At 42.9% G+C, this 26,107-nt stretch overlaps 1 long non-coding RNA gene across 1 annotated transcript; it reads right to left on the bottom strand.

The window, feature by feature from the left end:
- Positions 1–2,571: 2,571 nt before the first annotated feature.
- Positions 2,572–8,897, bottom strand: LOC136002524 (uncharacterized). Its single transcript, XR_010607917.1, has 3 exons — positions 8,782–8,897; positions 3,389–4,140; positions 2,572–3,289 (listed from the first exon to the last, which is right to left on the bottom strand). It is a non-coding gene; the product is annotated as an uncharacterized LOC136002524 (long non-coding RNA).
- Positions 8,898–26,107: the final 17,210 nt, after the last annotated feature.

Genomic DNA, 26,107 nt, shown 5'->3' with positions numbered 1-26,107 from the left:
AGGGAGATGCATGGCTTTAACATGATCTTTGTGTACTTGGAAACAGCTGAGTTTGATGTGTATTGGGCTTGATGAATTACCCCCATGGGGAGCGTGGTTTACCATCCGATCAGCATCTGTGGTTGTTCTTTCCTTCCTGCCCTCAGCCTCTTTTTGAGTGCAGTCAATGTGATGTGAGCATCTAACTGCCAGTTTATTTTTCACATCATGATTGCTCCTGTCACGTTTGCACTAATTCAAGTTCCTGCAAGGGTAGAGAGGCAGGTGCAGTGGTGTGCGCACAGCCACGAAGCCAAAAGGGAACACTGAGCCTTTCAAATCTGGCTTCAAATGTCATGTCACAACTTGGTCTCAGAAATATCTGAAGGAGAAGTGACAAAAATGTACTTTAACCTTTTAATTTCATACAGATTTTACATAGCTTTGCAGATGCTGACAGGGCCCTACCAGTGCTGCTGGGACAGCTGTGGGAATAGGAGCTGCTTGATGGCCCTGGAGACACCCATTCAGATTGAGCCTGTGCCTCTCTGCTGTGTCATGTCATGTGCAGTCGCCACCAGAATGACATCCTAGTCCAAGTGCCAAATCTCTTAACCAGGTACACGTTTAGATAACTTGACATGGTTGAGTAGGTCTCCCATGAAAGAAACACTTGTGGGCTCAGATTCCAAAGTACTGAGGAATATGTTACATAGTCCCAGGCCCAGAACTGGTTAGTAGCCTCAAGACACATTCTTGTGGTACATACTGGTTATCTCTCTTTATTGTACAATATCAAGGTACTTTCCGAGGCCTGGTGTGCCAGAAAGATTGAAATCCTCTCTGTAAAAGTCCCAGAGGAGAAATGGGGGAAAAAGAAAGATAACTGCTTGGGTCACGATCAGCAGTTGGAGGAAAGAAGGTAATCTACAGATGTTGTATAAGCCCAGTGCAGCTCCTGAGACTTAATGCACAGGAATTAATCTTAATCCAAAACACAAGCATCAGGTTCTTCAAATTCTTTTTATTCATAACACCAAAATTTTGAAGGTTTCAATCATAACGTCCTTTAGTGTGCTTATTAATGAATCAGGCCACATGTCCCAATATGTACTTATTCTGAGTTAGCCTCCAGCTGTCCAAGAACATGCTGTGTAAAACACAGTGTCTGCAAGTAAATCTGATATCACATTGTATTGAATGGCCAGACCCTAGACTTATGTTGTAGCTACCTTACGTGACATGCGCAGGACAGAGTGGTCTTAGCATTCCTCCTCATGTGTGGAAAGGTTTCTGTGGGAAGGACCTGAGATGGCAGCTGCTGTCTGAGCTCACCCAAAACCATCAAACCTACCTTTTTCTGTTAGTAGATGGCATTTTCTCTCATGCTTCATTCCTGAGGACCTTGTCATTCTGACCGTCTGCACACATGTATGCTATCCTCCAAGTATTGACTGGGAGGCAGGAACACTGCCTTGGCAGTTCCTCCAAGCTGTCCGGGCTTGGGGCAACCCTTCACATCGCTGGTGCAGCAATGTGACAGCTGGCCGCCCAGAGATGGACACCCTGAATATTCAGACATATTTCCTGTTCCAGATTGTAAAAATAGGCACAAAGAACTCAAAAAAATGAGCAGACTTTTAAACTTCCCTGTTTGTCAATGTGCTCTTCCTCACTGTATCTAGGCATGCACCTACATAATGGAAATAACATCTGTCTTTACAAACCTGTGTGTATGTTATGTACAATTCAGCGTGTTACATTGTTTTGTAGAGCTAGCCTGCTACTGAAAGTAAGACCTAATTAAATTCAAATACCTTTTATTATAGTGATTAAGAGATATTGGGAAGTAAAATTTTGGACTTCAGAAAGAAGTAGTCACTGTTTACCTGCAAAATAGAGACAACACCCACTGAGTCTCAGATATGCCATTCCATGCTAAGAACATACGAGGATCAAAATACTTAGACAATTAATATCCTTATCGACTATAGAAATACAGTTTTTAAGTGGATTTGGGCACATTGTTGTGCACAAATCTTCTGAAAGACTACATTAATCTGGGACTAAATCCTAGATGTCATTTCTACCCAAACCTGCACTGTGGAGGGTACAACCAGCTTAGGCTCTTTTGTTCCAAAGCAAATTTCTCCCCATTTAAACTAAAATCGATGCTCTCCTGGTTATAAAGACTAGTAATAGCAATACTGATATATTTCCCTACCTCCGCACCACTACTCCTAGTGGATACTATTGAAAAGCTGGTTTAAAGTGGTTAATGTTAGCTTTTCATTTGAAATGACTGAGCAAAAGCCAGTTATCTAAACACCAGAGATGGATCAGTATTACAGATTTTACACATTGCTTGCAGAAATGCTCCAGAACACTGTGCACTCCAAAAATATTAATGACATAGCCATAAACCAGATAGTAAACACTTTTGGTGCATATGAAATTAGGGGCCTTAACTGCTGTTATATTCATAATTGCCTAAATTATTAGCAGACCAGAGCACAACAGTATTTTTGTTTTGAATAAAATACAATCCAACACAAAGATTAACATTAAAAAATTAAAGCTTTTACCTCTCTTTTGGAAAATAAACATAAGAAGTAATGTAATAGTGATAGAGAAATTAATAAAATAATCTAATGTTGAATTGGTCCAATAGATTATATTTTCATTTTATGAAGGTTCTGTTCACAACCCAGAAATGTACGGGCCCCTAAGTCTTGCCAAAATCAGTAAAAGTCTGATTTCTAAATACATTTTAGAGTTCTGTCTGTATAAAAGTAGGAATGTAATACCTGGAGTGGTATGATGTGAATCAGAAAGAGGAAAATTAAATTCTGCTGTCCCAGGCATCTGCTTTATTATTCTTGAGGGCATTATTATTTTCTTGGATTTTGTCAATATATTAAATGTCTCCCAGAAACTTTTCTCAAAGAAGAACATTATTGCACTTAATTGTTCTTCCACGATATCTAGACAAAATCAATGTGGTGCTATAGTGTCTGCTACATCAAACATTGCAGTGCTTGAGCAGCAGTTCAGAGTATCTAAATAAATACATGGACCTCTGTATTCTACTTATAATTTGCTTTTTCTGTTGCAGTTTAAAATACACTAAAATAAATATAAATATACACGAAAACATTAAATGCATTAAATGAGTCAACAACAGAAGTTATTCTCCCAGCAGGATGATGACATTAGAGTCATGTGAGGCAGTTCGTAGGAGAAGACTTGCCTTCTGCTCTTGCATATGGCAGACCTCTTAGTCGTGATGAATGAGCTTTGGAGGGGTTATCTGAGAGGGAAATAGAAAAGGGAAAGGTAAAACACAACCAAAGCTCACAAGGGGATGACCACCAAGCAGCAGGGTGCCCACCATTGCCTGGAAGCTCACCCCAGCACAAATCCAGAAGTTGCCCCCAGAGGCTGCATTGTGGTGGGGATCTGTTCTTGGAACGGTGACCACCTGTAGACACATGGCTGCCCTCCTGCAAGGCCCAAAATAGCTGCCAAAGCTGACGAACGGACCGCAGACGTCCTAAGTACATGCGCTTGCCAGGTATCCCCTTACAGGCCAATGCATCTAACAGATGTTTGCAGAACAGGACTCCATTGTTGCCCTCTGCATTGTGTGACTTCTGCTATGAATGGCACGTTTTTAATTTAGCTTGTTGATCTCTTTAACAGTAAAAGATTTAGCTTTTATTTTACCATCTTGTGTTTTTAATCTTTGTTCTTCTGGGAATTATTGTTCTCCAAATGGGTAAACTTGTCAATGCCCTCGTATATTTCCAAGACTTCATTTTGTAGGCACAAAATAATAAAAATAGTAAAACATGTAGTTGTAGTAGGAATTTTTCTTTAAATTAGACCCTATTCAACTTATCCGTGATTGTTTGAAGGATTTTGCTGGTAGGACGTTGTCAGATTTCTTTATCTGGGCAAACAGAGAGAAACAAATGCTAGTGGTTTTAGCTCCATGCTCTTCATCTTGCTTTTGTCTGTACTGCAGCAGTGAGCAGAGACGCAGACAAAGATAGGGTCCCTATTTGTTAGAGCTGGTCCATACTGCAAGTCTTATCAGGAAGAGGATGCTTCTTCTGGCTTGGGCTTGTAGATCAGCAAACATTTGGACGGTAGAATTTCCTAAGGGAGACAAGGCACAGGTATTGGACAAGTGAAAGCCCAGCCTTCAAAACTTAGATCAAACATGAAATAACTGAAAAATTACTTCCGAAAAGGGTATGAGGGCTGGCCCAAGTGCTATCTGTGGGAAACCAAGAGAGACATTCAGGCTGTCCTCACCCAACTCCAGCCCAGGTGCCTGCACCCTGTGTGTCTTCTAATGTTAGTAGTAAATCTTGAGACTTCAATGAGGGTTGGACTGAGTTTGTAGATAAAGTATACGGGTTTGTTAATCTGCAAAAATGACAGTTTCACCAAGGGAAACTGGAGCTCCGAAATTTTAAAAATAACAAATCTACTCAGAACAAACCCTTTGCACTTTGAAGAGTGTTTCTTTCACCAGTGCTTCTGTGGGAAAAGATTGTGATTAAAAAATGTATTTTTTTACTCCATTCCAAACAGCAAATATTTTTTAACTCTTACTTTCTACAAGGGCTTGGCTAACCAGCTAACAAGTGACTCGTAGCACCACCACAGTAACAAAAGGTCTGATGCATTTCAAACCATTGTAAGGGAAGCAAGAAGAATTCTTGTTTCTCTTGTTCCTATGCAATTTTGAGCATTATCACAGGAACTATGAAAGCCAGAATTTGTAAATACTAAGGATTTTCAGACATCTAGAAGAAAAGGAAAAAAGTGGGCAGGTTTTCTGCCTTGTTTCTCAGAAAGAGCAAGAAAAGAACTTAAAAGACAATTCAATTTCTGAAAAGAAATGGCAGGTAAAAATGGATTTCTGTATCAAGAGGAACTCTTACACAGAGGGTCTGTCCACTGCTAGTGGCAACAGCCCAGGTTGTCTCTTTAAGCTCAGAGCCTGAGTGCCAGCAGAGTAAAAAGTTAAAGGGCAAACCTGACTTTCCTAAGTAAAACATAAATTGCTTATGCCAAACAAAAAAAGGCATTAGGTTCATATGGATTATTTTTATTTCCTTGGATTGAGTGCAGTTCACAGCAGACATAATTATTTACTCCAGCTCAATTTTTATACTGGCCTACAAAGCTGCAGATGTGCCGAGTATCTTCCTCCAGCTTGACCAGCCAATATCAGTTTTAACTTTTGGGTATACATTCCACTTCTCTGGTCTCCCAGCCTTTCCTGCACACGGTGGGCTAATTCTAATTTAATCAACAGCTTTTTTGGCCGTTGTTCTCCTGTTGGCTTCTACGCAGTTGATCTGGTAGCAACCAGCTAGCAATGATACAATTAAGGGCTCTGCTCCCTACAGCAGCACAGCTGCAGCAGGATGCATCCCCAGCAAGCAGAAATCTGCCAGAAATCCTATTTAAAGACTGAGCTGCTGAATTCTGAGGTGTTACACTAATTAATTTCTCTTTGGTTAGTTTACAACTAGTTTAATGTTAGCTGGGAAATCAACAGACTGCAGCCACAAAGAGAGCTGATGATTATATAGGCGGATGCAGTGTCAATGACACAAATACACACACAAAAAGAGCCAGGGCTACTCAAACACTGCTTTAAATGTTGTGGTGCAGGAGAACATATCAGGAAGGCCTGATCCAGCACCCTCTGGACTCAGTGATGGTTATTTCATGGCTTTACTGCAACAGATCCTTAGACACAAGTAATAGCTGGAAGGTGTTTGAGAAACATTACTTTGACAAATAATAATAATCCATTCCTTTTCACAGCAGGCTTCTCCTGATGCAGTTGTGATTTCAGTGCTGGCTAAAAACACCTGTGATTTTGCATGTCCTGTGCAAATAAGTTAATGGGACCTCATTGGAAATATGTACACGAGCTTTAGACATGCTCATACAAAGACTAAGTCTGAACAAAAGCTAGGATTTGTAAACCAGTTTGAAGTGGCAACCTGATGCAGTCCACATCAAACCCACATTAAGAAGTAGGATTTTTTTTATACCCACAAGCTGTTGCAAACGTGAAGATGAATCAAGAAAAAACATAAACTTCAGAAACACATACCGCAGTGACTAAGCGATCTAGATTTTACCTTTGCTATATTTGCAAATTCAACAAAGGTGGTTGTTGGAAAGAAGGGAAGCAGTGTGAATGAAATAGGCCTGTGTGGGGTTTTTTGAGTGGTCTAAAGTTACAGGTCAGTTTGACTCTGAATCAGCAAAAGTGCTATCTTACTGCACTGAATTCCATTTGATATACTTGGCTTTGATTTACTTGTCAGCTGTTCTCCCATTTGTAAAAGTCAATATATGACTTGGGTGATGCACTACAATGGGTAATTTTTTTTCTTTTTCTTTCTTTCTTTTTTTTTTTTTTTTTGAGTTTACCTCATTTGTGAGTGTTTGCGTGCTTTATTTTATTCTGAGAGATTTAAAAGTCATCAGAAGAGGGGCTGAAAACCATTCAGACTTCTCCACATTTGGGGTAATGTCCAGCCAGACCCCTACAGGGATTAGAGAGGGGCCCCAGCTCCTTACATGCCACAGCAGTTGAGACTTAGACAGTCACTATCCTGACTTTCCTTAGGTCATGAGGCTCCCGGCTTTTCTGTGCTCTCACAAGAAAGCCTTAAGGTTTGATATCCAGGATACCTGCTACAAAACTCAGGGACCAATGTTATGCTGGACCAATTTTGCTTTCTGTTCACTGTAGGTTATGTCTCACCCCACCAAAATGTAGATCAGACTCAAGGTCTCTGTGCATTATGGCTGGTAGCAGGGCCATCCTGGGACAGTTTCTGCATCTTGAAGATTTCTGGGAAAAGGGTGCCTCGGTTCTGACCCCTGTGTGTGAAATGGTCTCTGCAGGGAGCAAGAATGGTGTGGCAAAGGCAATATTGGGGCTTTCTGCAGATGAGGTGCCACACTGCTGCTCTGAGCTGGGGTCACAGTGCTGAACCAGGGTGGAGCAGCTAGCTGACAGCACAGAGTGGTGCCCTACATGTATTTATATTTTTCAGGTTTCTTACTGTGCATGAATCACTTGTCAATGATTTGGCCACGTCCTGTTGAAAAAACGAGGGTCCTCATTTACTCCAGGACAGGGTGCCTCTTAACATTAGTACTGCTATCATAGACTCCTGTTTGGTTTATACGACAAGCCGTTCCTTTGAATATTCAGAGGATGGAAAGTCTGGTAGATTCAAGAAGACCCCAGCAAAAAAACTCCTTCCTTGTTCCTCAGTGTATACTCAAGAAATAACTAAGACACAGATCTGGGAATGCAACTGAAGTTACAGCCACCTGGCTTCTTTGGTGAGTCCACCTCCATTCTCAGCAGTCCAGGTTAGTGCAGTTTGCCCCCCCAAGCAGATCCCTTCTGAAGCATTGCATTTCACGCTGTCATCAGTCCTGTGAACATAAACAGATTATCTGCCTCTCTCTCATTTCATTTAACACTAGGTTTGTGCAAATGGAAACTGATGACTCATAAAGATTGTTCTGGGACTGGCTCATTAGACTCTGGGGAAAATATCACAATGGCTTTTCCAGAGAAGGCAAATGTGGTTCCCTGAATAAACACGCTGTACTAACTGGTAAGCCTCCCTGGCATGGCTGTGCTTTATTGCTCTGTGTACATATCTTTCTGGCTGCCTCTGAACCAAGCTTATTTATGTAAAGGCCACTTGTGCAAATGAAAATGCTGTTGTTCCAAAGGACACATGCCAAGCAGTCAAAAAGTGTATTGAGTTTCTAGCTGGCATAAAGCCAAGGCCTCAGTGCTTTGCACAAGGAGTCCCCAACTCATGAGTAGCATGCACAATATGATGGAAAGTAGTGGTAGGGTCTGGCATCAAAAAGCTTTTGCATAGTTTGGAGCCTCCGTTACAAGAAACCCCCAAAGTTGTGTATACATAATCTTAGAATTATGAATTTCTGATATCAATACTGTAAATAATTAACATTTGAAAACAAGAGTAAAAAGGACTAGCGCAGCAATGATAAACAGCAAAGATGTGCCCTAAAGTGTCACGAGGTAACGAAGTGGGAAACATAAACAATGAAGCATCTACAGTGCTCAAAAACACCATGTGTTTCTTTGCCAAGAACTCTTAACTGTGCCACTTTGTGCTGAGCATTAGTCATGAAGCAAGCCACCCTCCCGAGAGGGAACTGGAGGTAATGATCCTGCCTTCAAAGAGGCTTCCCAATGCAGGAACCCTCTCTAACTGCAAGCCTGTATTTTTCTATTACAGCAGGTGCCATCATCCTTGTTAGTACTTCTTCTGCTGTGTAACTGATAAAAATAAAGTTCGCAAGCCTCGTTATGAAGGGATTTCTAATGAATTTTCTAGGATATCACTACACGGTGAGCCTTCGGGTAGTAATATTCCTTGATGACTTTTGGAAACAAGAGGCCTGCCCTAGTGGGTGGTAGGTCCCTCCCAGCCCACCTTCCTGCATCATGGGCAAGAACACGCCTGGCAATCCAGCTAGGAAGCTTTGCCATGGCCTTTCGCTATGATGGCTTGATTCATGGTGGCTTTTGCCCCATTAGGCAGATGTCGCCGTTGCGAAGTGGCTCCAAATCTGCCAGATTGCATCCCAGGGAATATCTCTCGGTGGCTTAAGGGACTTGCAGGTGTCAGCAGTGGACTCTCAGTGAAAACACTGACAGCAAGCATCAACCATCACTGCTGTGAGAAAGGAGATAAGTCATACCTCAGAACTTCGGCGAAATCCTGTGTCACCTGTAAGGGCATTTTGCTTTCCCTGTTCAGCGACCAGTGCAGAGCATTGGCATCCCACAGCTCATGCACACTCCCCTCCTTCTGAAGAAAGCTGGAAATGCAAAGAGGTGGAGAGAAAGTTTTGTACATCTGAACTTGCAGTTGGAAGAGAAAACAAAAGTGTTCAGGGAACAGCACCAAATATTCAGTGCCTTGGCAGGATTTGAAAGTAAACATTCTGCTATATTCTGCCTAAAATTCTCTTTACGGTTTCTCTCAGACAAGGTTTAAATACCAAATTCATCACATTAATTTAGAGACTGAAGTGAGGCTGTTAAATTAAGAATTGTGTCTCCTCTTGTTTTGGCAACAGGAAAAGGAAAGGGCTTGTACAAGTTGAGGTGCATCCAGTGAAAACATCAACTCAGTTCTCAGCAATGGTCAGAAAAGTGAAGGAAGATCCCAGTTGTTCAGAAAATATTAAAGGACTAAACAGGGAACGCCATTATGCCACTGTACGTCTATCTGTGATATACTTGCATCTTGTACACTGCATTTGGTTTGAAAAACCTCAGAAAAAGTTAGAGAAACGAGAAGTTACAGAGACAAATGGCAACATTTGTGAAGCTAGAGAACAGCTTTCCTACAATAAAAATTAAACCAATTTATAACACTTCAGTCTGGAAAGGAGCAGAAATCAAGGGTCTGTAAAATCTTGAGTGACTTGAAAGAGGTAACTGTTTTTCATGGGCTCTTCTGACAAAAAAACCTCAGGGATATTGACCAAAATAAACAGGTAAGTTCCAGACAAGGACAAGGAGGTGACTCTTCACAAAGCACACAGTGAAGTTGCATCACTCCTTGCTGCAAGACATTGTAAATGATAAAAGTTGTTTGGGTTTTCAAAGTAACCAAATAAATTCATGGGAAAAGTCCATCTAGGTTTACCAAACACAAAGAAATCACCACATAAAGATGGAAGAACTCTTTGGAAAGTACTCAACAGATTTTTCTAGGTCTTCCCTGCCCAGACAAAATAAGTCTCACTAAAGGTTATCTGGTGAAATTTTGTAAGACTGTTTAAACCAGCTTTGTTGTTATTATTATCATACAACTTGGTCCATTTATATCTGTCCATTTTGGGGAAAATATTCGTGACTTGCAAAAGACTTAGAAAGTGCTAGGCACAAGGGAACAGAAAGAACAGAAAGAGTGAGTTTGTGAACTGATTAATAAGATTAGTAAACCAATCTGCACACCGAAGTGTAGTTTTGAGGATGCAGCTTCTGATTTTTATCACACAATCATGATTGCACAAGGGCTTATGAAAACTGGTTTGAAAATGCATTGGACTGGCCTTTAGTCCAGACAGTGCACACCATCTAATTCATTATATGTCTGTCAGTCAGGTGGATGCCAAAAGCAGAAACAACTGCAGCTTCAGAATGGTGAAGAGAAAATTCTCATGCAAGTCTTACCTGCTTGGAAAATCAAGAGAGAGCATCACTGAGAAGCCTATGCAGGTAATGAATGTCCTGCTTATCTGTCCACTCCTACCTGACCCTGTCTAGGAGGTTTCTGCTCGGGGTTACACCTACAGTCTTGTTCATGTCTTAACTATTTCTAAGGATTTTTCATTTATATTACCAGTGCTGTAATGGAACAGAAAATGTACGTATGGCTGAACTGTGACATGAAATCACTAGTATCCAAGGAAACAGAGAACACACATGGGCAACTCATCTTGTAAAAAGCTAAAGCAAATTATCCATATAGTTTTACTTGTCCAAGGGACTTATTTTCTCACTCAGATAAGCTACTGTACGAATATTTAAAATGTCAAAATGGAACCCACACTGCAAAATATAGATCCTTGTCTCAAGCACCCTAGTTCTTAACAGGGTTTTCATCTGTAGGTGTAATTTTGGCCTATTAAAATCACAAGGATGAATCACAGACCCATTATTTGTCTCCAAAAACCTGGATCATATCTCAAGATGAGATATTGATTGCAAACAGCTTGAGATTGGACATATTTTCTTGCAGGTTGCTAGTTCATGCCTACTAGTAATAAGAAGGAAATTGTAATTAGGTGGTTAGGCAAAAAATGAGCTGTCCTGGAGTGAAAATACTGGAATACTAAGAAGTAATCTCAAAAGAACCACAGAAGGAAAATGTCCCTGTGTGTTTTCACTACAGTTTACCTGCTGCCACCCAGAAATGAGAACTGCTGAAGTGCTAGGAAAAAATGTTTCTGTTTGGACCTCTCCATTGCAGCAGGATGCTTGCATTATGAGTAAGAATGGGAAGAAACTTTTAGGCAAATGGTATGGATAACTGGCTCCTTTTGATCTGTTTTGTGTAACCAAGGAAAGATTATTTAATGCTTTTTGTTCTGTTGTTTGCTTTGTATATATGTATGCATATGTATGCATATACATAAAGAGAGATATAGATATATATAATCCAGCATTGTTATTTCAATGAATAACAAAATGCAGAGAAACCCTTAGGCATAGTGGGAAGGGGACAAAACGGGACCAAGAAGCTGTGTGTTAGTCTCCATGGCTTATTTTTAGAATTATGAAAACAAAGGAAACAAGAACAAATGCAAAATCTGAATGATAAGCCATGTAAGAGAGAGGCGTATTCCTTGTTTTAAAGTGTTATGCCTTGGTATTGCCTACGGGATGCGCTTGCTGTACGTGTGGGACTGCAAGCACACACTTGTGAGCTCTGTGGATGCCCAACCTTGGCCTGGATGGTTCACATTTGCCATAGATATATTTTCAGTCCCAAGGGAGACATTGTACTCTACTGAGAGTCCAGGTTGCCCAAGTTCATTATGGCTTTTCATAGTGTCACCTATTGGGTGACAAGTGACCAGCGTTTGAGATGCCCAGCCTTGTGTCTAGACAGTCCTGGCAAGTTTAAATGCATACAGATACCTATGCATATGCACGTATGTGCATACACTCCTCTCACACAGAGAGTAGCAGACAAGGCTAAATGGATCTGACTATAAATGTAGTACCCATATAGGCATACAAATTGTACTGGCTTCAGTGGGAGGAGGGTCAGTTCCCCCTAACGCAGGTGCTGGAGCAGTGCAGCTCTCTCCACAGTCCATCCAGACTCTGAGGAATCATGCAGACCCCTAGGCAGGCTGCAGCCTTACAGACAAACCATACCTGGTGACAAGCTGGCAGTCCAACTCTGCTTACAAGCTAAGACAATTACTTGCTAGACCTCCCCAGTGTGAGATAAACCTAGGCATCTGCTGAGATGTGGGCATTTACAAGGAGATAGAATACACCTTTGCAATTGTAATTAAAGTGAATCCCATTATTCTGGGAGGCAGAGATGTCTAAATGATGATTTTTCACTTCTCTGGGCTATGTTCTACTAGATTTGCAGAAGAATAAAACAGAGGTTCACACTGCAAAGCCAGGACTTCCTTGGTCAGTAGTCACTCCAGTGACAAGCTCCAGCAGCTGGGGTGGACACTGACATCTAAGAGCTGCACTAAAATGTGAAATTAAACAAAATTATTAATAGTTACCCCAGAAAATTTGCTTGGCTTAGCCACTGCATCACTTGAGACTCACAAAATGACCTGTTGTGAAGATCCACTTTGACAGCCTGTGCTGGGACCAGTTCTGCTCCTGGGCGTGCAGTGCTCAGTGACAGAAACTGCCAAGCTCTACTTTTAAAACAACAGTACCTAAAGAATAACATGATCAAGAAACTCCTGTTAATGTTCACTGTATTGCAGAGAAGAGATTCTTCATTTCTGAGAAGAGCACCAGCTTCAGCTGGAGATGGCCGACAAGAGTGCATTTGACGTCAGACCACTCTGGCACTCCTCTGCAGGTGAGCAGTTTCAAGACCCAGGGCATGGCTTTTTGTGTCCCAGAACACTTTCAATAGATATGGCAGGAGGCCTGATGTCTATTGAAGATGATTTCCCTCATTTTCAGAGTGTTTCAAACTATTTCTTGTCATTGTTCAGTGCTTTCTCTTCTGCAACCTGGAGAAAGGAAAAATGGCCCTGAATTAAAGGGTGGTCTCAACTGTTTTGTCATTTATCCGTTTCTACAGTCCACCACATCTGACAGCATAGTTCGAGGTGTGTGGTGAGACCCTGGTGTGAAGTGCAACCCAACAAGCCCTGAAGGACTTCACTTGTCTGTCAGTGGTTCACCATAGAAACCTAGAAGAAAACTAGGCAGAAATGCTTCTGAGGATGCTGGCAGGAACCATGGCATCTTTCCAGTGTGAAAAGACACAACTTTGGTACTGCTTCAAGGTACTGTTCTTGTGGCATTGGAGATGAAGCCGGCGAGCCAAGACTCCTCCTGTGTCATCCTTCTTGCCACATCTCTCCACACCTCATGCCACAAAAGGTGCAAGCAGAGCTAGAAGCTGCATGTGAACTGGGTTGCCTCACTTTCTGCTCTCACATGAGCATCTTCTCAGGAGCTGACCCCTGAGCAAAGCTCAAAGGAGGGGGATGAGTGGTAGTGTAGCCTTGTGACTTGTCCAAATGAGCACTGCTGATACCAGATGTTTAAAAATTGCAGGACCTAGCAGAATTATACAATTAGCTAGAAAAAATATCAAGAGATTAAAATAAGGGTTGGGCTCCTTGTGATTGCTGTCTCATTTTTTGACCTTTAGAGCAACATTCAGGTTGTATTTTTTAGCTTTTCTTCAAATCTATGATAAGTAGAAATATAGTCTTATTTTCTCTTTTTTTTGAAAAGAGAAAGAAAATTACACTGACATTATTTAATCCCTTGCCTCGTCATGAGTAAGGTGAGATTCAGGATCAAATTCTGAGAGGGGTAGGGAATGCCCTTCTCACTTGTCATGCCTGGCAGGTAACCTTTGCAGCAGAGCACTGTCACTTGTGCTCTCACACCCTTCTTACAGTCCGTCACTTTTCCAAGTAAAAACCCAAGCACTTGTACTGTGGTATCATGAACTGAGATGACAGGCTATCTACATAACGGAAGAGAAACATTCTCCATCTTGTGTTTTCTGATGCAGATGTATTTATTCCTTTGTTTCTCCCATCTCCTCACTAACCATACCTTTCAGAGTCTGCAGCAACCAGCTGGGCTTTCATGGCTGGAAAGAGGTGTGGGCTGCAGACAAAACCACGATGCTGTCCAAAACAACTTTACTCTTTCTTGCACAAACAATGCATTGATTTTGTTTCAAAGGTTTCTTTCTAATAAAATAATTATCGATAACTATAAACACTCTGACAAAATGCGACATACTCAGCATCATAGGAGCCAAGCTCAATTAAGCAAGAGGGAGACTGTTTTGCTTTTATTTGAGAACAGCAGGAAGAGAACAGGAGGTGGAAATCTGTAATGTGCTCCTGTCTGGGGATGAACAGTGCACAGCATGGGGAAGAGGGAAGCTCAAGGACTGGGATTATGATGTGTGAATTTTCTGAGCTGTGCAGTTATTCACTGACCTTTTTCACTAAAGTTTTGCTGTCTTTAAAGGACACCCAATTAGGATGTGTAGTGAGGCAAATTTATTCTCAGACTCAGAGGAGGACTGTACTTGTGCATGAGCATCATTCTTATATGCTGCTTGATATATTTCAAGAGTTGTGATTAAAGCCACCAAAAATAAAGCTACCACACGTTCCACTGTATGATGCTATCTACCCTCAAGTTGGAGGCCATACTGAGACATTTCAAACACACCAGAAATTGTATGTATAGGGAAGTCCTATAGGATTTCACTGAAATTTGTATTTTCTTAGGCTTTTGAACCATCCTGTAGAATGTAGTAGAGACCCTCCTCTGCAGAGCAGGGCAGTGGAGAAGGCATTGACGTGACATACTGCAGCTGTCCCGGGGACAGAATTGCTGGCTTTACTGGTATTACTGGCATTGCAAGCTGGCATTACTGAATCTGACAGATGTTTCTGCACCCCAAAAAAATGGATGTGTCTTCTTCCTGCTTGACAGCATGCTGTGCTGAAAGTTTCAGGGCAGCGACGATTGTGAAAAAAATGGTCACAGAATGGGATTTACAAAGATGCTCAACCAGAGGCAGGTTTTGCTGCAGATGGGAGCTAGCTAAGCAAGAGGGGCTCCCGAAGCTGCAGAAATAGCTATTTTCAGATTATAAGAAAACTTGTCAAGGCATTTTCAGCAAGAAAGGATTTACAGGATGGAGGAAGTCTCAGCACTACTGAGGACCAGGCTGTACTACATCCTTAGGTTAGTAATTGCTGACAGAACTCATTCCTTTAGTTGGTAGTGACTACAGCACTGGAGAAAGAAGCTCACAGTGGGGAGCAATAAAAGTCATCATGAAGGCAAATAATTCTTGATTTTGTTACAAGAGGATGTTTCTTTTTAGCCAACTTACTCCCACTCAGCGAAACAGCCTGCATTACCCTACTGCGTGTAAACAATATTTGGTACACGGTGGCCTTTAGAGCCATTGCACTGAACTTACTCATTATCATTTTGTAGAGCGTGAAAGAAAAGTACTGCATAAAGCTTAAATTCACTCCTCCTAGTGCAGCAAATGCTATAGGTCTGTACTAGCAAGCCATAGGTGATCCTTTGTTTTTGCCATATGCCTAGTGAAAATAAGTCCTTTTACTTTGCACAGGACTGTGGGAAAATTAAGAAAGGGTAACAATTAAATGGCCAGCTCCTGATCCTGAAACCCATCCTTCAAACATTCAGAGGCGTCATCCTCAGTGGAAAAACAAGCAGCCAAAGAGGCAGCAACCCAGGGACACAGTCCTGGTCTCCTTTATTGAACTGGGTGCTTTTTGCCCAGGCAAATAAACATCACTGGAGTCAGCATGACACCTCGCAAGAATAAACTTTACCCTCATACAGGAAGAGGCTGGCAGGTAAAGTTAAATTTTAGATAATCTTTTACTACCTCTCATTTAATAAAACAATTTTTGTAGTCTTAAAAAGAGGGGGAGATGAGCGTGCTTATGAAATATACAAACCAGCCTCCCATTTATTATATGATACTACAGTAATTTATTACACTGAATGGCTTTGAAAAAACTTTAAAAGATTAAAAACTTTGTGACAGCTGCTGCTATCAGTAACAGCTGAGTCAGCCAATAGTAGTGTGTGGTGCTTTTGGGGGAAGATAACTTTAACCTGCACTGGAAAACAAATCTCCAGTAGGTAGAGGAAAAAAAAAAAGCCCTTATTCACTTTTGACTCTGCCATAAAACTCTCCTGAAAAAAACTAACGGATGCAGTTTGAAAGAGTTCATACCTGCTGCAGAAAGAGAAATTGATACCCAGTGCCCAGCTTATCCAAAGTGCTGAGTGGGTTTAACCCATTAATAATTACCACTATGAACCAAGGAAATAATTGCCCCTCTTAGCACACGGTTTAGGAGACTTTTCATTTAGGAGACTTTACAGCGAAGGATATGATGTGAAAGTTACTTTTTAGGCAGAGATTTGACAAGGGGTTGGGAGAGCCCAGGAGCAACCCCAGAATAACAGGAGGGCTAGAAGAAGGCTGGAGGAGACAGGAGGGAGCGGGGCATTTTCAGACCCACAGCAGCTCTCCAGCAACATGCTCTGCTCCAGTTCACAATTATGCACAGCAGCGAAATTTTGTCACCCACCGCTTTCCCACTCCTCAGCACATACTGCATACCAATTACCTGTTGTGGTGACAGCCAGAAATAATTTACCGTCACTTTTAAAAGAAAAAAAAAAGGCATCAGAAAAAGGCTGTCGGAGTCGGTGAAAAAGGCAAGGGAATTTGAAGCCTGGGAGTTTTTGTTATGTCTGTTTATTCCTCCCCCCATCAGTTTCTAGACATATATACACATATTTGAAACTACACACATTTTTTCTGTCTGTTATCAGACATTTCAACAACACCGTTAACAATATCAGCCCTGCAAGGCTAAATTGGATGAGACAGTGAGACAATTGGTCTGCTGGTACAAACTGGTGCAGTTCTGTTGAAATGAATGGACCTGTCTCAATTCACACCTGCTGAGCCTTTTTTTCCCCTGGAATTGACCCTCTCATTTTTTACCTCCCACACTGAGCAAAAGGGAGCAGGGGTTTTCTGGCCTGCCCTGGGAGACCCTGAAAGCAGAGGTGCAATAAAAGACACAGATGCCACTGTTAAGTATTAACCAGGGCGATCATCACTTCTGGTTTTGGTGTCACTGCCTGCTGGTACAGTGAGTGCCCTTCTGCAATGGGGGCCCCCAGGCTGTTGCTCCTGCAGGGCTCATGCAGCTTAATGACTTCATTATTTGCATTTTGGCAGTTGTAACAAACCTTATGCCAGGAGGGCTCAGTCCCCTAGGCGCTGCACAAGTACTGACGTGGGGACTCAGGCTACAGAATACCTCCTTGTCATACCCATAGCTCTGCAAAAAATTATCCAGCCATCACTGACAAGCAATCCTCTTAGCTGTCAAACTCTGCCTCACATGTTCAGCAGGGAAAATTAAAAATCTTAAATAAAACTTGTATTTTAGGAAGTTAAATGTACTCTAGAGATGGGAAAAGCTGTTTTCACCTATCTAATTAGTCACACTTGATAGTAACAATACCATTACCTTGGTTATGCTATGTTATTAATATTATGCAAAATACTAGATATCAGTTGTGATATTATATTTTCTTTTTTATTGCTAGACCAGAATTTCACCAAACAGTAGTTTGTCACATAAACTTTGGGTTTTTTAAAATTTTTACCTCCCTTATGTAGAGGCATAAATGTACCCATGACTAAAGGTGCAGGAAGGAGCAGAAAACTTGGCAGGAATTGAGACACCAGGTAAGGGCCCCAGGTTGGCTGGAGAGTAACAAAGCATGACAACCGGTGTTTTCTCAAAGATGTTAATTTGCAAGTACCATTGCTCAGTGCTGACACCCCAAAAAAGGGCAGTGCATGCACTAGCTGTCACCTTTATTATTAAGGACTCAGCAACCAGTTCTGCTGCCAAGAGTGGGGCCGTGGTGCGCTGGGAGCCTGCTGCACTGGGAGAAGGCTGCCAGCTGGCACGGCTGGTGGCTCCCAGGACACGGTGGCTTCCTCGGCCAGTGCTGCTGCGGTGTGATGGACGTGCCAGAGATGCCAGCAAGTCCTTGAGCGGGCTGAGCGCCAGCACCCTTCATGGAAAGGCAGAGCAGCTGTCAGGAGCCATCACACAAGTGGAGGTTTTAGTCCTTGCCTGTTGAAATGCCTTAGGCTAAGGGCTGAGGCTGTTGGATGCGGGTCCCACCCTGGAAACGTACCCCATGGCGGGTACATTAGTCTACCAGCTCCCTTTTTTCTGGGCAAGTTGGAAGGCCTCAGTGCAGGACCTACGTAATGGGGAGAAGGACATGGAGACAAACTCTGTTTTGGCACCTGCTGCTCAGGCAGAAGGATGTCCTGTGCCTTGGGAGAAGGTGCCCGCCCCAGGCAGGGGTCCCCCCAATCCTGTGGGCACCCGCTAGGGCTGGTACCAGGGGCTGCATGTGAAACATCTGAATGGGAGCCAGGGACATTTCCTCTGGGTCTCGGACTCTAGCCTTCGAAACACCAGATCATATCAGTCCTCTGTGTCACACCACAGCGTATATGTGCCAGTGCTGTCTGGGGAGCTTCTGCCAGATTTAATAGCAGTGGACTTTGGTTTTCAAGGTGTTTCATTTAGCATTCAGCCTTCTGTTCTGCAAAAAATATCTCCCTTCTTTCTCAGAAATAGTATTTGCTAGTTTAAATAGATATTTATGCCTTTGACCAAAGACTGTAATTTTTTTCTCCTTACTAATGCAGCCATCCTCCAGGACAAGATACATTTTCCCCACTTAGTGGGGTGGATCTCATCTCTCCCAAGAAGATACTGATCTCCAAACAGTGTCCCATGGTCTGAACCCAAACCCTGTTGCTGGAACCAGCTCCCCCAACAGTTATTGACAGACAGTACCAGTGCTCTCCTCCTCCTCACACCCTCTACTCTCTCTGACAGGACTGAGGATACCACCTAGTCCCCATGCCCCTGACTGTCACCCCCAGAGCTCTGTAGTTACCTTTGATCCTCCCCATGTTGCCCCAGCAGTATCATTGGTGCCCACCTGTAGGAACATCAGGGGGTACTAGTCAGAGAGTTGGACAAGCCTTGGTGATATCCCCACAACATCCCAGGTCCGGGCCCCCAGCAAGCAGCAAACTTCTGTAGACAACAGGTCAGGTTGGCAGGTGCGTGCCTTTGTCCCTGCAGCAGGGAGTCACCTCACTGCTGTCACTCACTGCTTCCTCAGGGTGATCTTGCATGGGTCAGGGTCAGCTGGCCCAGATGATTCACTTGAAAGTACAATTGGTTTCCTCAGCTCTGAGGGCAGTGAACCTGTGTTGTAGCTACAGTCCTTCGGGTAGAGCAGGAGTCTTCTTCTTGGTGCCAGAAGTCACCAGCTTCCATCCTTTGTTTTTCCCAGAGGCAGCACTTGCTCTTCTGCCAGGGACACTCTGCCTACATCTCAGCTGCTGGGGTCTAGGGCTCTTGAAACTGTTGCGTGTCTGAGAAGATCCTATCTATCTCAGTTCTGCTACGTATTATTATTATAGTTTGCTGTTTTTTTCTTTAATATGTGGGAGATGTTCTTGTCTTCTGCTGTGATTTCTTTATTACAAAGAGAGTGATGAGGAAATTTCCCTGGGTTCCTGCATGGCAGGAGAGCTTGCATAAGCAGAAATCCCTTATTCAGCATAATCTTTTATCAACCTGAGCAAATGCCCTTGGACGCATATTGGAACAAAGTTGTCTTTGTCTAGCCAGCATGAGGTTTTAGGGGAAAATTTATTTGCCCACAGAAAAACCAAAGGTCAACATAGCACTTAAAGTTGTTTGAAACCATGATTAAGCTCAAGATAGGGCTGGTAGTTTCAATGGAAAAAAATTATTCTGAAGAAAGCATATTTATAAGACAAATCAAATGTTCCCATCTGGCCTGAGTGTTCCTTTGGTGTGAAGTAAAGGAAAGGGAAGTGAGAGGTAGTGCATGATAGGAGATACAGTTTTACTAGAAATTTGTAAACTAAGGCAGAATGGGAGGATGGAGGACACAAAACACATTTTCTGCAAGGTATTTGGGAGTACTCCTAATGTGAAATATTCCATTTTCTGCCAAAAAAAAGTTATTTCCTTGATTGTTGAAGCCAAATATCTTCTGACCAGCATTAATAATACCGTCCTGTGCTGCCTGCAGAAAGTGTACCTCAGACAACTCTTCCTGGCTCCCTTACCATGGCTGAAAGACAGACCTTGAGAATTTGTGCCTCACTGTGGCTCACAGAGAGCATGCAAGCAAAGTATGGTTGTATGTTCTTTACATGACAACACAGGGACCCTATCAGGAAATCAGGACCTAAACCTGATTTTGTGGACTTACTGAAATTATGGTTTGAGCAGGGTGAATGGGGCACAAGGACACATGTTCAGGAGCAGAGTTGTTGGGTCCCGTATCTGTGTTGCTCCAAGTGGGTGAAGTATGTTGGGTATGTTTTTCAGCTGCATGAAAAGGTCATAGCTTTGCTCCTTTTCAAAAGACACAGGATGACTGCAGGAGCTGACATACTTAACTCTGTGGGACCGATCCTGCTACCTGAAAAAATGCAACCAGTTTTGCCTGAGAATTAATTGAACAAAATCAGATGAACTGGAAAGCATGCAAGTGCTTTATAGCAAAGGGAGAAAAGTATCTGGACTGACCTGATTACCATCTCAGGCACCGCATACTCAGATATGCATTACGAGCTATCTGCTTGGCAAGCAGAATAGCTGGGTAGCCTCAGATAACCCTGCAGGGCATGCCAGCCCATGGCTGGAAGGGAGCTCAACCCTGCTTAAAGATCCGTAGGGTCCTGTTGGGTCAGGTTTCACCCAGGTGGCTAATGAAATTCTGCACATCATGTGGCTGTGAACACACAGGGCTCCTGCATGGCCTCACCCCTGCTGCTGTGCAACTGGGGAATAGGACATCCGTGTCTGCGCTGCCTTGTTGGCAGTATGATTCTGGCTTTATTCAAAGTTATTTGTGTGTGCTGTTTGATGTCTGTGTGACCTGATGTGTTATATGCAGTATGAGTGGTCTTCGAGGGGTGAAGCTGGAAGCTCTGCATCATTCTGATCCACTGAGTGAGAAAAGAGACCTTGTGGTACTCCTGCAGTACATGCAGTTTTCATGCGTTTCTGCTGGATGCTGAGAATGGACTGTCATACCTGAACGCTAGTGCAAAGCATGCAATACTTTCAACACCTAAAATGTTTCCTTTCATCATCTTCAGACTTAACTCTGCCAGTAAGCCTGTCCATGTTTCAATCCCAGCCAGCAGTATGCATGTAAAGATTTACCACCTCCTTACTAGTGTTGCACAACAGTCCTGAGTCCTGCCAGTGAGATGGACTAGTTTAGAGCAGCAAGGGATGAAACCACAGCACATATTTCCCCCATGGCACTGCTGGAGTTTCACTACAGACCCCACACATCTGCCTTGGGATGCCTTGCTTGTGCAACAAGGGCTTTGGGCAGTGGTTTGAGTTGGAGATCCCTTGTTTTGGGGATGGAACTGGAGAGCTAAATGGTTAAAAGAATATCTGCTGAGACTATAACCTCAAGTGATCACAAAAGGCTATATACAGAAAGATGTTGCCCATGTCCTCCACAGCCTAATCCCAAGGCTTCACCACAGACTACAGAAACCCTTTCGTTTTCCTCTCTGTTCTCAGCAGAGTGCTCAGAGGTATATAGCGACAACTTCACCTGGAATTAACACCAAGATAGACTATAAAAGATGTATTTCGAAGACTTTACTTGCATAAGGTGCCAAGAAAGCCTGGCAGAAATAGTGAGACCAATGTAACTTCTCTCTCGACCTTGGCAAGGACTGTAGAAGAACCTTAGCACCAGTTTTGTCCATCCAAAGTTGGCATACCATCTAAAAACCACACATACTTGTGAAGACATCATGCTGTCTGTAAGAAGGAGGTCTGCTCAACAAGGTCTGTCTCTGAGCTCTGTTCTACAGCCTCCCAGGACTCAGTCACAACTGAGAATGAAAAAAATAATCAATTACAAAAAGTAATATAGCAATCCTCTCATCCCTGGGACTTCTATTACTCTACATTTCCACAGTTTGATCTTCCAATGCCAATTTTCAAACATGCTGCCACCTGTCACCTTGTTACTACATCAGTATGGGCTGTGCCTGCTTTACAAAGCTGGCACAAAAGGTTCAAGGTTGCTACCCATCCATCCTGACATCTAAGTTCGCCGTTTTGCCTGACTGGCACAGCAAGCACCCACTGCCATCGCACTGATAGGTACAATCACCTAAACTTTTATCACTTCAGGGAGAAAGAACTGCTCATCTCTAAAGAAGCAGTTTGCAGCAAGCTGCTCTGGCTGCCACTGCAAGGAGTGACGTGCCTTGGAGGTCAGGAATGTGTCAGGCTACTGCGAACAGACACCTGTTGTGGTGTTATCTCTGTTCCTCATCATCAATCCACTACTATTGCTTCTGGCTTGGACAGCTGGAAATTTATCTCCTGTTATTTTTAATACAGGTTCTCTTGCTCTTCTACTAGAGGGTGAAAGACAGGATGTCTCAAATGAGGGCATGAGATTAGCCTATCTCCTAATAAACTGGTGCCAGCTCATCTAACAACTTGGAAATACAACACTTCCTTTCAGCTCTGTGTGGGTATGTTTTTGTCCACAACAGTTACCTTACAGAAGCACAATTCATTGAGTGGGTTAATTTTATTTTACTCAATGGTATGCTTCTTGTTCTGTTAAAATTACAGGATATATCCTCTGCCCCTCTTCTACTTGAAATGCCATGATGTAACATTTTCTGTTATTGTCCTAGTGACTAAAATACTGGGTAATCCCTTGCCACTGCTTCAGAGAATATGCTGGAAGCAGAAGAGAAAGGCAGGTGGCATCGCTTGGTGCTTTCACAGCACATGCTTGCATCTTCAAAGCACAGGAATACACCAATGTCAAATATCAAAATGCTGGTAAGATTAACATTTTCTTGCCTGACCTCCGAAGGTTTTGAGTCCCTGCAACATCAGTAGGATATGGAGGTTCTTTGAAACTTATTCACAGATAATGTTCTTAAATTTTATTTTAAAAGCAACATGCTTCTAATAAAAGCTGGAATCATCGTGGTAATTGTACTTTCATATAGGCCCTTCAAATTTGTTAAACACGACTCTTAGATAGATCTGTGGAAAACTTTAAGTGAGTGGTGCCTATCTGCATCAATACTCTCATTTGGTATGTGTCAGCCACAGTCAGGACTGTGTTTGCGTTGTTAAGGATATATGCTTTAAAAACAGTTCTACAGGCATGACAAGTTGTGTATTTCCCTCCCATCCAGTCCTGGCTCTGCATCCACCACGTAAGTCTGTAGCATGGGTTTTCATGTGAGAGGTGATATGGGAGATGCTGAACCATCGCTTTCATCTGTAATTCCGGACTGAAATATTACATTCTGCCTGCCTAAATGCTGTCTTCCACAGTTTTAATTAAGTATGATTCCTCTCCCTCTGTCCCAGTAGTTAAGCCAGGTTTACTGTCCACAGAGATGCACTTGCAACATTTCAGACCAGAGGCGATCGCAGGTACTGTGGCAGGCACAGCAGTTCTTCTGAGGTACTCACTTGCACACGTGTGTGCTCACTGCTGACTTAGGTCTATGGCATCACACTACACTTGTGTGCTTACAGAGGCAGAGCTTCACCTCCGTTCTGGTGGTGAGCTTCTGGTGCAGATGAGTAATACATATTCCTAGCTGAATTCTGAAGGCTGTCTTTTATTCTAGTCAGATCCCGTAAATCTACCATGATTTCAGCTCTGGCATCGCAAGACCATCTGTTTTCCTGGGCCTTCAATATGATGGCCCTTGTATTTGTGTTCCAGAGATTGTAATTAAGACACCTATTGTCACACACAGGCTGTACTTGCCATCTTGCAACTCAGAGCTCCTAAGAGCTATTTCCTTTATGGTGGCATGGCTTTTTACAAGATTATGTTGTTTCTTAGCTAGGCAATTAACTTGAGGCTGCCTAAAATTGTGCTGGTATCAAGACAGTCTGCTCCTGACTTTGAACATTTTCAGACACACTTTTTAACCTGCTCACAAGCGTAGTGGTTGCTTTCCCCACTATACCATGAGGAACATGTATTTTTGGGAGCTGGAGAACAGCAAAGACTGGTAGGAGGAGGCTTTAAGGGTGTTGACGTTTTTGCTAAATGCAGCTTGCTGTTGGGATGATACAGGTGGGAAATTACTTATAAGAGTCTTCAATTTTAGTCTTTCATTTACGGCCCAAAGAGCAGTGGTTTCAGGCAACTATTTACTACATCAGAAACTAAGTGGATTAAACCAACACCTTACATCAACTAAGGACTAGCTTTCCTTACCCTGAAGAATTTTATTCTCATGCATTTCCTTTTTAGTATTTATTATTAGAAGCTCACAAAAGCTCTTTTCTGCCAAAAGAGGGAGGATAGCTCTCTTATGAAGTGACTGCACTTCATTATTTCTTTGAGGGTACAGACCTCCTGTTATTTGAAGGAAAAGTACTCATCAATAATCAGAGTTTATTTTTTCTGTGAATATACTTACTGGTGCTGGCAGAAAGCCAGTCTCCTCTAAGACAACTTGAAGTCAGCTCCTTCACATGAAGAAAGTGACACTTCACTGTGTGACTAATTAATTTCCTAATTAGCAGCTGGCAATCTATTATTATTTTTAATTAACTGATCCACCTAGCCTCGCTCTAAAACAAGCAACTGTTTATCATTAATGTAAAAGTTAGGTCCTGATCTTCATATGTATAAGCCCAGCTAATATAAAAGATGGGCCCTGCAGGAGCTGCACGCAGCCTGTGCAGGACTGCTCCTCTATGTTTGCATGCAAGTGTTTGTGCGCAAGTGCCTCACACTGATATAACCCCAACCTGCATACATCCCTGATTACTGCATGAATTTTTCAGTATGGCTTTCAGCTCATGTCTTTTCTGAATGTTTCTTGCAGGTGGTTGAGTACCTATGTTGGTATAAATCAAGCTATGGGTATAGTTTTGCCCGGGAATGCCCATATGATCTCCTTATCCGTTTATTAAATGTAATACACTATAAGGTAAGTTTTGCTTCATGGCACGTGAACAATAGTCTGTGTAAACAAGTACAGTCTGATTGGAAAGCAGACTGAGGAGCTTGGTTGAATTCAATCTGTTGATCGCAACAGACTCTGTTTATGCAGCTGGGTTTTTTTACAAACTTGCCGCGTCATATAAGTATCATATAAATATAACTTACTGAGAAGTACGAGGGGCCATAAGTCTTGGAGCAACTGAAGATATATTAATAGAAAAGTCGTCTACAGCAGCCCAAGCTAAATTAGACCAGGTCTATGTCCGCCTGAAGCCTGGCAAGTGGAAACTCTCTGGGACATTTATTCCTATGGGGGAAAAGCATGGTGGGAGGAGGGGCAGGACTGAGTCTCTTATCAGAAGGAAAACAAATTCTTGAGAAGCAGCCATAGGAGACAGAAAACTGGACCCACACACCAGCCCTGTCTGCCATTTACTTTTGTTTCTGCTGGCCTTCCACAGCGTGGATGCTTCCTGAGGCAGGGGGGACTCAATCCGTACCACCACGGGACAGAAGTGCTGTCACCTGCAGAGCACCCAGCGGGGCTGGGGGACCTGGAGATCTCCTCCAGAGCTGAGACACTGGCCAGAGAAGAGGGATGGCAGGTGACTTGGAGAGTGGGAAGCAGGGCTAATTGTAATACTTATGGGCTAAAACTTGCAGGTTTTACACATTTTTTTACCTTGAGGAGTCACCCCGAGCAAGGTCTGGTTAGGAAGGTCACCATGAGCGGTGGTTTGAGCCCACCATACATGGACCTAACTCCAAGTAGAGCCATAGAGATGGTCTGTCCTAAACCTCTGTATGCTTTCCATCCGCACCAGACCGCTAGTGTGCTGGGGCAATGCCAGGGCACCGCGGTCCAGCACAAAGAGGTCACACTTAAGTAACACCAGGCTGAGCTTTCTGTCAGGACATCTTCACAGGAGAAAATCATTAACCTTGGCGGTACCGGTGGTCTTCTACCAGCTAACAGCACAGGAGTAAGGCCACCCCAGGGGCCTGTGCCTGTGTCCACATGGTCCCCATGTGGGGGAAAAAGCTTTTCTTGCTCCTCCTGCCTCTCCAGGAAATCCTGCATAAGGGGTTTTACGTCTACCCAAAGTGCTTTGTAAG

The sequence above is a fragment of the Caloenas nicobarica genome, chromosome Z (assembly GCF_036013445.1).
Source record: "Caloenas nicobarica isolate bCalNic1 chromosome Z, bCalNic1.hap1, whole genome shotgun sequence".
NCBI classification, from domain to species: domain Eukaryota; kingdom Metazoa; phylum Chordata; class Aves; order Columbiformes; family Columbidae; genus Caloenas; species Caloenas nicobarica.
Note: the sequence above shows the minus strand (reverse complement) of the source record. Positions and strands in the feature narration are given on the sequence as shown.